The sequence below is a fragment of the Astatotilapia calliptera genome, chromosome 7 (assembly GCF_964374335.1).
Source record: "Astatotilapia calliptera chromosome 7, fAstCal68.1, whole genome shotgun sequence".
NCBI lineage: Eukaryota > Metazoa > Chordata > Actinopteri > Cichliformes > Cichlidae > Astatotilapia > Astatotilapia calliptera.
Window position 1 is genome coordinate 49,140,457 of NC_137428.1, and position 11,372 is coordinate 49,151,828.

At 44.3% G+C, this 11,372-nt stretch overlaps 1 long non-coding RNA gene across 1 annotated transcript; it reads right to left on the bottom strand.

The window, feature by feature from the left end:
* Window positions 1-9,004: 9,004 nt before the first annotated feature.
* Window positions 9,005-10,010, bottom strand: LOC145429879 (uncharacterized). The gene is made up of 2 exons (XR_013910209.1): window positions 9,902-10,010; window positions 9,005-9,249 (listed from the first exon to the last, which is right to left on the bottom strand). It is a non-coding gene; the product is annotated as an uncharacterized LOC145429879 (long non-coding RNA).
* Between the last annotated feature and the right edge of the window lie 1,362 nt (window positions 10,011-11,372).

An 11,372-nucleotide genomic window follows, 5' to 3' on the forward strand; every position in this document is an offset into this window, starting at 1 on the left:
TTGTAAGCATACAGTACCTGTGGCAAGTATTGCGGCCACTTTCTTTTCTTATCAGGAGGGAGCGTACGCAACAGATCATGGAGTGTTCTGTTAAATCTCTCGCATTGTCCATTGCCCTCAGGATGATATGGTGTGGTCCTGCTTTTGTCTATGCCGTACAGGTGACACAGACGTTTCAGCAAGTCTCCCTCAAAGCTCTTTCCCTGATCACTATGGATACGCTTAGGGACCCCATAGATATAAAACTATTTTTCAGTTAATACCCGTGCCACTGTACTTGCCCGTTGATCTACTGTAGGGTATGCTTGAGAGAACTTTGAAAACACGTCAGTGACCACAAGTACATTCTCACGCCCATCACTAGACTTGTCGAAAACACTGAAATCAATGGCAATGACTTCCAGGGGTTTAGAAGCCACCAAACCCCCCCTGAATGTGCGAACTTTTGGTTTTACAGCCTTTGCCAAGACACAACGATCGCACTCCTGACAATATTTCTCAATGTCACGTGCCATAAAGGGCCAAAAACACCTTTCTCTCACCAGGCTGGTAGTGCGTCCAATGCCTTGATGCCCATGATCATCATGTAAACTTCTCAGGACCTCTGTTTGCAAGCACTGGGGTAGCAACAGTTGAAACAAAACTTGGCCATTACCAGGTGTCTGAACTTGACGATACAAGACACCTTCCTTCAACTTGATTCTGGGCCACTGTTGCACCAACTTTTTCACTCCCTTACTTACATTACCCATTTCCTGCTTGGTAGGCAGCCTCCCTCTTTCCCAATACTGTGAAAAAGGGCCAATTACCGGATCAGCAGCTTCAAGGGATATTAGATCAGCTTTAGGTCGGGATGGAAATGCACCTATGGCTCTACACATAGCGGCAACAGCATTTCCCAGTTGACCTACATCTGTCTGATCTTGCACTTCCTGTGGAACCTTCAACCCTGGAAGCAGGCCAGATGGACTCTGTGGATGCAGTTGCCGTGACAATGCATCAGCGTTGCGATTGCTGGGACCTGGCCTATATTTAATCTCAAAGTTGAACACAGCTAGTTCTGAGGCCCATCGCTGCTCTACGGCTCCCAATTTAGCAGTTTGCAAATAGCTAAGGGGATTGTTATCTGTGAACACGACAAACTTATTTCCCAACAAATATTCACGGAATTTTTGAGTGACAGCCCATTTTAGTGCCAAGAATTCCAACTTTCTAGAGCTATAATTGGACATATTCCTTTCACTAGGTCGCATGCCCCGGCTAGCAAAAGCAACTGGCCGCCTCTTTCCTTCTTGCTCCTGAGATAAAACTGCCCCTAACCCTGCCTGACTAGCATCTATCTCAAGGACAAAAGGTTTAGCAAAATCTGCATATGCCAATACTGGGGCACTAACCAGCAGCCTTTTTAGTGTTTGGAATGCATTCTCACATTCCTCACTCCAAAGGTGACACATTGCCCCACTGGCACCACTTCTACGTTTCTTCTTGGTACCTCCCAGCTCGCCCACCAGCCGGTGGAGCGGGGCAGCATACTTGGCAAAACCTTCAACAAAACGCCGATAATATGAGGCAAATCCCAAAAATGACTGTAGCTCTGTACAAGTAGTCGGTCGTGCCCACTCAGCCACTGCACTAATCTTAGAAGGGTCGGTCGCCACCCCAGAAGCCGATATCACATGCCCGAGGTATTGAACCTCTGGCTGGAAAAAGTGACACTTCTCCAGCTTCAACTTTAGATTGTGTTCTTTGAGCCGCGTTAAGACCAAGTCAAGACGCTCCAGATGCTGCTCAAAGGAGGATGAAAACACAACAATATCATCCAGGTACAATAAAAGGGACTGGAAACTTTGATCCCCAAAAATCCGCTCCATTAGCCTCTGAAAGGTGCTAGGGGCATTACAAAGCCCAAATGGCATTCGATTGAATTCGAACAGACCAAAAGGGGTACAGAAAGCAGTCTTGGCTTTGTCCTTCTCGGCCACTGGTACTTGATTATACCCACTTGCAAGGTCCAATGTAGAGAACCACTGTGCTCCCGTCAGGGCATCTAATGACTCCTCAATACAGGGTAATGGATAAGCATCTTTCCGTGTCTTGGCATTAAGCAAACGGTAATCAACACACAGCCTAATCTCTCCATTTTTCTTGAAAACCACCACAATTGGGGAAGAATAAGGGCTACTGCTTAGACGCACTACCCCCCGATCCAACAAATCTTTAATATGGGCTTTCACTTGTTCATACTGAGAGGGTGGGAGCCTGCGATACCGCTGTCGCACTGGGGCATCATCCATTAAAGGGATCTCATGTTCCACCAATGTGGTACATCCTAAATCTCCCTCCCCATAGCTGAAAACTGAACAATACTTCTGCAAAAGTGACACTCCTTGTTGTGACTGTTCATTGGACAAGTTAGGCCATGAGAGCTCGGAAAAATCAAGGTGCGGATGCGCCTGTACAGTCACTTCGTGCATCGTTATCTGCAACGTGGGATCATCAGACTCTGCAGTAATGCCAGAGTCCCCAGATGATGGAGGGTCAACCAGATGCAATTCACCTAGTTGTGTACAGGGCGGTAACCAAACATCCTCAATTCCCACATTAACCACCGGAATGTCAACAACACCCTGTTCAACAGAAAGGAGGGCCGGAGAAACCAAGATGCCCCCTGGCAGGGGATTACCTGTCGCTATGGGCTCCAGGAGCACTGATGGAAGGTTAATGTTAGCAGCAGAGGGGCAGCTAGTACGTATCCATTTCAACGAACCAGCAGGGACACAAACAGCTCGACCGTGGACTTTTGCTTTACCTAAATACCCGGATGTATTCAAAGCCTCAATGCGCTGACACTTGTGAAGTGTCTCTCTCCACGTCTTACTGGCATTTTCAAGGGCAGGAGATTCAAACAGACGAGGGCCAAACTGCTCAAAGAGTAGGTGGTAACAACGGCTAATGATATTCATCCCCAAGAGGCCAGGCACACTCTGTGGCTGCTGAACGCTCCCATCTAGAGGGTCCTCCACCACCAACACGCCCATTTTTGTCAGGGTGCCACCAAAAACAGTCACATCAAGCTCCATGTAGCCTATATAGGGGATTTTCAACCCATTAGCTGCCCTGAGGCGTAACCATTGGCATTTCTTTAAGTGCCCCACCCCCTGCGACCTGAAGTGCTTCTCAAAGAAACTCTCTCGAATAGTGGTGACCATGGACCCAGTATCCAAAAGACAGGGAACTATAACACCCCCCATTTCTATTTCCACCACTGGACAATTCCCAATTAGTCGAGAGGGATCTTCCATAACAACTTCAGCCGAGCCTATAAACCCTGTTCCTGATGCCTGGCTCTCTGCACCAGAGGGACCTAGTTTCCCGATGGCTGAGACTCAGGGCCTTGTTCCACAACCTGACTTTGTACATGTGCATCAGCATGAGACCCACCACTATTCTTTATAGCTGGATGTTTTACCCTACAGAACCTGGCAATATGACCAGCCCTACCACACCGATGGCAAATTGGCTTTCCATCTGCCTGGAAACGAAAAGGCCTAGTTGTGGGAGGGGTCAGGGGTAGTTCAGTCTGAGACGGCTGTGAAAATTGGACAGACATTTGCTTCATGAGCGTATCCAATTGAACCTGTTGTTTACGAAGGCACTCTTTTATCTGTAGAATGTCATCATTAGGCCCAAGGGTGACTGCATGCATCTCTGCATTAACTCCCTCTACTACCTGACAGTTCGTATCACAAGAATAGGCTCGGGACCTAGTTTTCCCTCCCTGCCTACCTACATCAGCCCACTTAAGGGCGATACTGCGTAGGGCAAGAAAGGACATGTCTGGTGTTTGAAGGACCCGCTGTTTCAGCTCTCTGCGCAGCATATCATCATGGACATGTTCAGTAAACTGGTCCCTTAGCAATATATCAGAATTTGGAATACCACCTGGTGTCTTACAGATTACAGTGTCCATTAAAGATTTAAGGGCATGAGAGTAATCTCGCAGAGATTCCCCTTCTCGCTGGGTGCGCTGGAAGAACTGTAGCTGGGCAGCTACATATGACTGAGTGCAGCTATAGTGCTCGACCAAAATATCAAAGATCTTGTCAGGAGTGTCTCTGCTGATACTCGAATGAAAACAGACCTCAGATTTAGCACTGCCATCAAGATGGTCCATCACAAACATCACTTGTGCTGCTCTTGACATAGGACGAATCTCCAGGCATCTACGTACTTCTTCAACCCACTGGTCAACAGTTAACAAGTCCACTGACAATTTACCAGTAAACCTTGGGCATTTACGCTCCTGAGGTGCATAAACGTAACACACATTTGTAGCTTCATTTATTGGGTTGATATTTGATGGCACAGTAGATGGACCTGGCACTGGATCTGGCACTGAACCAGTCCCAGGAGAACGTTCCTGTAATTGGTCTCTCAACTGTTCATTTGCTGCTTTTAGCTGTTGCAGCTGCTCCAAGAGGGCCTGTACGTCGTCCATAGGGTCGGCGAAGGAGGTTTATTATCCCCGCAGCAGCCCAAGCGTTGGCTTCCCCTCCGTAGAAGATGTCACTGTTTTTCCTCCTCTCCTCTAACACTCTTACTAAAATAAACAGGGCCACACTAAAATAAAAACCAAACACCGTAACTGATATGACCTGGATCCTGTCGACAACGCCAAATAATGTAGCGCGCGAAAGCCACCGAGTAACCGCTAAGGGCCTCTATACTACTTGTGCAAACTTTCAGGCCCAAAGCTCTCACAGGAACGAGCCCAGAATAAACAGGACAAGAGGGTCAATATCAGTCAGATATGTTAAAATTTATTATTTTAAAAGAACACAAAGGGTTTGCAAAAGGCCTAAAACATCAAAATGGTAAAAGGTCACTAACGACCACAAGATAGTGTTATTGGTGCAACCTGCCAGCAATGCAACTATCACCTGAGGGCTTGCTCTCCCTTGGCGGTCCCAGATGCTCGTTGCTTTAAAAGAAACAAATCCACCCCAAATAAATACGAGCCCAACAGAACACTTATCGCATGCACTAAGTGCTAGTTCAGGCAATAATCGGTGGCACTAAAAATCACTCTTAATAAAAACTTATTCACTGCAAATCCACACAGAGCACCTCTAAAGATCCTAATTCCCCTAAGGTAAGAGCCCCACTCAGGGATTGCACAATGCCCGACTAATATTGCACCAGCCCAGTAGAAATAAAAACAAACCCGGCATAAAAAAACAGTTTTAAAAGGTGACCCTACCAAAACCAAAAACACAACAACAAGGAGAAGGAGGGAAAAAAAAACAGCGACAAATTCACATGTGCAGCCTGCCCTGCAGGAGGCAATACAATATAAATTAGATTATAGTGCATCAATATACTTTTTTTTAATGTCAAATATATTAAGTTAACATACCTCCAGCAGACAACTGTGTTTGCTGCACACCTGGCTTATCTTGGCTTATCTTGTGAAAATCACTACTAAAACAAAATACAATAAACATCAAATACATTTCAACAAATTAAAAAAAAAAAAACACTAAAAGAAAAACAGCCTGTACCTCGAACCTCTGCTGTAGAGGTTTACAACAACTGTTTGTGTAGCAGACAATTAAAACTTCTCAGGCTCTTCACCTACTCACACAACCATTGTTCACAGCCGCTCGTCAGTGGAAAAGAAGAGCACCTGCTGCTACTTCCTCTTTTATACCCTCCATTGGGTCCCCTGGGTCCTAAAGACTTCCCCATTACACAGGTACAGTGGGGCAAAAAAGTATTTAGTCAGCCACCGATTGTGCAAGTTCCCCCACTTAAAATGATGACAGAGGTCAGTAATTTGCACCAGAGGTACACTTCAACTGTGAGAGACAGAATGTGAAAAAAAAATCCATGAATCCACATGGTAGGATTTGTAAAGAATTTATTCGTAAATCAGGGTGGAAAATAAGTATTTGGTCACCTCAAACAAGGAAAATCTCTGGCTCTCACAGACCTGTAACGTCTTCTGTAAGAAGCTTTTCTGTCCCCCACTCGTTACCTGTATGAATGGCACCTGTTTGAACTCATCATCTGTATAAAAGACACCTGTCCACAGCCTCAAACAGTCAGACTCCAAACTCCGCCATGGCCAAGACCAAAGAGCTTTCGAAGGACACCAGGAAAAGTATTGTAGACCTGCACCAGACTGGGAAGAGTGAATCTACAATAGGCAAGCAGCTTGGTGTGAAAAAATCAACTGTGGGAGCAATCATCAGAAAATTGAAGACATACAAGACCACTGATAATCTCCCTCGATCTGGGGCTCCACGCAAGATCTCATCCCGTGGGGTCAAAATGATCATGAGAACGGTGAGCAAAGATCCCAGAACCACACGGGGGGACCTGGTGAATGACCTGCAGAGAGCTGGGACCAAAGTAACAAAGGTCACCATCAGTAACACACTACAACGGCAGGGAATCAAATCCCGCAGTGCCAGACGTGTTCCGCTGCTGAAGCCAGTGCATGTCCAGGCCCGTCTGAAGTTTGCCAGAGAGCACATGGATGATACAGCAGAGGATTGGGAGAATGTCATGTGGTCAGATGAAACCAAAGTAGAACTTTTTGGTATAAACTCAACTCGTCGTGTTTGGAGGAAGAAGAATACTGAGTTGCATCCCAAGAACACCATACCTACTGTGAAGCATGGGGGTGGAAACATCATGCTATGGGGCTGTTTTTCTGCCAAGGGGACAGGACGACTGATCCGTGTTAAGGACAGAATGAATGGGGCCATGTATCGTGAGATTTTGAGCCAAAACCTCCTTCCATCAGTGAGAACTTTGAAGATGAAACGAGGCTGGGTCTTCCAACATGACAATGATCCAAAACACACCGCCCGGGCAACAAAGGAGTGGCTCCGTAAGAAGCATTTGAAAGTCCTGGAGTGGCCTAGCCAGTCTCCAGACCTCAACCCCATAGAAAATCTGTGGCGGGAGTTGAAAGTCCGTGTTGCTCGGCGACAGCCCCAAAACATCACTGCTCTCGAGAAGATCTGCATGGAGGAATGGGCCAAAATACCAGCTACTGTGTGTGCAAACCTGGTAAAGACCTATAGTAAACGTTTGACCTCTGTTATTGCCAACAAAGGTTATGTTACAAAGTATTGAGTTGTATTTTTGTTATTGACTAAATACTTATTTTCCACCCTGATTTACGAATAAATTATTTACAAATCCTACCATGTGGATTCATGGATTTTTTTTTCACATTCTGTCTCTCACAGTTGAAGTGTACCTCTGGTGCAAATTACTGACCTCTGTCATCATTTTAAGTGGGGGAACTTGCACAATCGGTGGCTGACTAAATACTTTTTTGCCCCACTGTATGTGCGATTGTCCCGGTATATACGATCAACGCCCACACTTCACCCTTTAACGTTCTCATGGTGTTCTCTACTACGTCCTCCTTACAACACATAGGGCGCACCGCGCTATAGGGCGCGCCGCACTTTTTGAAGAAAATCTAAGACTTTTAAGTGCGCCTTATGGTCGTGAAAATACGGTAATGTCTTACACAGCATCCCAACTCTTTAGCTAACTTAATGACTTTAGCTAAAGTGAATAGTTATTCTAATTCAGTGGTTCCCAAACTTTTTTTGCTGGGCCCCCCTTAGTTTTACAAGAAAAATATCCCCCCCCCCCCCATATTTTGCTCCATTGCGGTTTATTTCACACCTCAAACATTTAGTAAACAATTAAGCAAATACAAATAATCTGCAGATAGTAAGAAAATAAACTACTAACTCTTTTACGCTGCGTCCGCACCTACACGGGTGATTTTGAAAACACAGTAAACACGTAACACGTAAGCGGAACGTGTTACGAGTTTTAAAAAATAACCGAAAACAGAGATTTTAAAAAAAATCCTTTTTTGGGTTTATGTGTGGACGAAGAATACAGAGTTCGTCACGCAACGTTAAAGGTATGTGCGCCACGTTATTGTTTACAGATGATGAATTGCAGAATGGCAGATAGTCAGATTAACAGTATTTTGCCTCTATCTTCAGGTTTTGCATGCTTACATTTACACACGCAGTTACTGTCCCTCCATTTAGAAAGGCAGAGGCGTCACAGAGTAATTTTTCTTGTGTAATAATATTCAACATTGCTATCAATACATATTCAGCTATGCTTCATCTCCTGCTTTGCGTTTGTGTGACAGGGGCCTCAAACTCCAGTCCTCAAGGGCCGGTGTCATGCAACTTTTCCATGTGTCCCTGGTGCAACACACCTGAATACAATTAGTAGGTCATGAACAAGAGAATAGAACTCGACTGCATGCTGAGGTGGCAACCCCTAACCCTACTCAAGTAAATTTAAGTAAATGTATGTATTTGGAAACATGTACTTCTAAAAATACTTTTATTGCACCATGTTCATTCACTCATGAGCTGCTGTAACATGAATCAAATGGCTGAATTGCCAACTCAGCATGCAGTCAAGTTCTGTAGTCTTGCTAATGACCTACTAGGTGTGTTGCAACAGGGACACATGGAAAAGCTGCAGGACAGCGGCCCTCAAGGACTGGAGTTTGAGACCCCTGCCGTATGGTGTTCATGCAGTTTTCTACCCCACAGTTACAGCATGTCTGACTGCCTGTTCAGCATATGCAAAAAATATATGATGAGTTTAAGCATGTGATGACAAAGGCCTTCCATTATAGTGTTTGTCATCACATGTCACAGACATCTGGATGATCATTTTGAATAAACTAAAAAGTAAAAACTTGTTACTTCATCTTTTATCTTTATTATTATTATTGTTCTTATTTTACACTTTTGATTGTTAAGAATTAGGTTTATTTGTATTAGTCCTTTCTAACTTCTTTCCCTCTTCCATGTTACTGTGTCAGCTTGTCAGCATCTATTTGGGGTTGGGAGTGGAACAGAAAGCAAGGAAATCCAAAGTACCATTAAAACCAGGAGAGGTTCTTATATTTCAGAAGAAGGGATTAATTCAAAAGAAATGACCTCAATGCCATATTTTATTTAGGAACCCTAGAGAGCACATTGCAAAATAACACATTCTTATAATTTCACCCTCAGATGAGCCAAGCTACGACTGTCAGGGAAGGTGATGGGTACAGAGCATGTGAGAGTGGTTAAGTGAATGTCTCTTGTCTAGATGAAGGCACAAGAGGGATCAATGGCAAGGTGTAGAGATTCAGTATCTTCAGTCTTCAGTGGACACTCCATTTCTGGCACAAAACACCTGTAAAAGATGGTTGATTTAGGAGGTGACCCGACAACTTCAGCCTGTCAAACATAGCAATGGAGCAGTATGTTAAAAAAAAAAACCAACTAATTAAGCATGCACTCAGTACCCTAAGAATTATTATGATAGTTAAACACAGTGATAGTCACATATTATACTGTTATCACTACATGTTGGATACACTGTGTATGTTAACGCAGGTCAACAGCAAGCCAAACTCAATTTTCATGAGCCAGGAAACTGAGCATCTTGCTCCTTTGTAAGCCATCGAGAAGACCGTAATAATCTTTTACAATTGTGGCTTGAATAGCTCGATGAAAGTGCTGAGTGAAACTAAAAAATAAACCAGAAAATGAAATATCCTTTAGCTCTTTGACATTGTGAAATAAATGCACAAAAGAAATAGTTAGTGATAGAAAACATGTATCAAAGTTAGTCTTAGCTGCTAAGTAACGATAAACAGTAGTTTTATCAATCCTCTGATATGCAAATTAGATCGCTAGCATCATTGCTATGGTAATAGACCATGCTCTAAGCAAAATCCGCTTCTGGGATAAGGCTAATTCCTGGTACAAACACATTCACAAAACGATCTCTAAATCAGCTGTTATAAACATATAAAACAAACCAGAACATGTAATAAACTTACAGCCATTACTTTCGATGGTGTATATAAAGATTCAGGCCACAGGATAGGCAGGTTTTCTGTACAATGCTTTTTCCCAACTGACTGCAGCTTCTGCTTCCCACAATGCATTGCGAGCACAGATTACTCCTTCAAAATAAGATACAGAAAAACTAATGCTGACTGTATAGAACATATTTTTAACTAAATGACTCTTTTTTAACATAAATTACCACAGATGAAATATGACATTTTTATCACTAAATTATTATGAACCATTTTTAATCTTTTACTTGGGACAGAACACTCCCCGCCTGGCATTACTGATGCCACTACTACTTTCTATCAGTCACTTCGTTTTCTAAGAGCACAACAACATCCGAAATGGGACGCAGGTAAGTCTTTGAGACTCCCTGGGAAGATGTCCTCACTTCGACCTTTCTGACCTTCCCATCACTGCTTGGAAAGGTGGCTGTGATGATAGCCATCGTCCATTCATTTCTGGGTGCTTGATTTTGTTTCAACAACACAATGTCGCCTGACTGAAGATTGCAGTGTGTTCCATGCCACTTGCGCCTTGATTGGAGGGTGTTGAGATATTCGTTTCTCCAGCGACTCCAGAAACCATTGGCGAGTGCTTGCACTTGTTTCCATTGGTTCTTGAGCAAGTCTTTTCCACAAAAGTCTCCTGGTGGAGAAGGAACGCCCTGCTTTTGGGTCAGTATCATTGCAGGACAGAGTATGAATGGTGAGGAAGGGTCAGTTGAAATAGGGACCAAGGGCCTTGCATTGATTATAGACGATACCTCAGCCATTAGGGTACAAAGCACCTCATGTGTGAGACAGGTGTGTTTGTTCTGCAAGAGCATAGAATCCAATATTCGGCGAGTTACCCCAATCATCCTTTCCCAGACTGTTCAACCCCCCACAGCATGTGGGGGGTTGAACTCCCATGTGCAACTGTTAGCGTGAAGATGGTTGACAATGTCGGGAGGGTTCTTGTTTGGTTGTGCCATGCCAAGCTCCACGCTTGCTGCGATGAAATTGGTGCCCCTGTCTGACCGCATTTGTTTGGCTGTGCCTCTTATTGCAAAGAATCTGCATATTGCATTTATGCAGCTGCAAGTGTCCATAGATTCAATGACTTCGATGTGTACACCTCTTGTAGTCATACACTTAAAAAGTATCGCCCACGTCTTACTTTGTGCTGCGCCACCTAGTGTGCGTCGAGTGACCACTGACCATGGGCCAAACACGTCCAACCCGACGTACGAAAATGGAGGGCATGTTTCGAGTCTTTCAGGCAGGAGATCTGCCATTTTTGAATCTCTAGTTTCCCCCTGAGTTTCTTGCATGTTACGCAGCGGTGGATAATGGATGAGACCAGTCTTTTGCAGCCTACAATCCACAGTCCAGCTTGCCTAACTGCACTCTCTGTGAACTGTCTTCCTTGATGCACAACCTTAGCATGATAGTGCAGGACAAGCAACTTTGA